Source organism: Arachis hypogaea, chromosome 12, assembly GCF_003086295.3.
Source record: "Arachis hypogaea cultivar Tifrunner chromosome 12, arahy.Tifrunner.gnm2.J5K5, whole genome shotgun sequence".
Taxonomy (NCBI): domain Eukaryota; kingdom Viridiplantae; phylum Streptophyta; class Magnoliopsida; order Fabales; family Fabaceae; genus Arachis; species Arachis hypogaea.
The window spans coordinates 73,352,663-73,353,583 of NC_092047.1; positions in this window are offsets into that span (position 1 = coordinate 73,352,663).

Consider the following 921-nt stretch of genomic DNA (forward strand, 5'->3'; position numbering starts at 1 on the left):
CCTTGTCATGGTGGCTTATGCTTGTATTCATCCTTGATCCTCCAAGAATACTTGCTCCTCAATTGGTTGTCAGAATTTCCAACCATTTCCACCAAGCTTGGGTGAGATTCTTCCTAAGATATGAGCTCCCAAAATTGATCCTCATATATTCCCGGATCCCAAATCTTGTTTTTGCACCCATCCTCAAGTTGATCATCATAGCTCCAATTGGGTGGGAAGTGATCCGAATTCTCAAGTAAACACCAAAGCATCTTCCTAGACCCCTTTAGTTGAGAACTATACCAACCATTGCACTTAGACTTTAAGCTTCCAACCATAAGGAACCTTGATTGGCATTTCCACCCACTACTCAATTTCCTTTTGTTGTTAACTCCATAAAGAGCTCTAAGTTGCCCATCATTTTCAATCAAACCATATTCAAGTGGGAAAGTAAAGATTAGAGACAAGAATTTTACCTACTTAAATGTTATGTTGGATGGCGACTTAGGAAGGGACGTCTTCAATGGTCTTGTAAGTTCCATTCCCTTGTGCTCTTCTTTGAATACCTCCACCTCTTGGCAAGCTTTTTCCACCTTCACCTCTTGACAAGGCTCTTCATGTCCAATTACTTCCTCACCAACCTCTTCCAGCTCTTCTCCATTTTTCATATCACAACTTGGAGGTAATGTGGAACTTGTCTCAACATCCACCTCAATTTCAAGAGGAGAAGATTCTTCAAATACCAAAGGATCATGTGTTGGTGTGGGCTCATCTTTAAGAGGAAGATTTGTCGCTTGCTCACCTTCTTCCAATTCTTCATCATTCATTATATGCTTAAGAGGTTGCGCACCCTCCTCAACACCAAATTCAAGCTCATTGGAAGAAGGTTCAACAACTTCCACAAAATTATCAACAATGTTACTTGGTGTGGAAGTGTTCTCA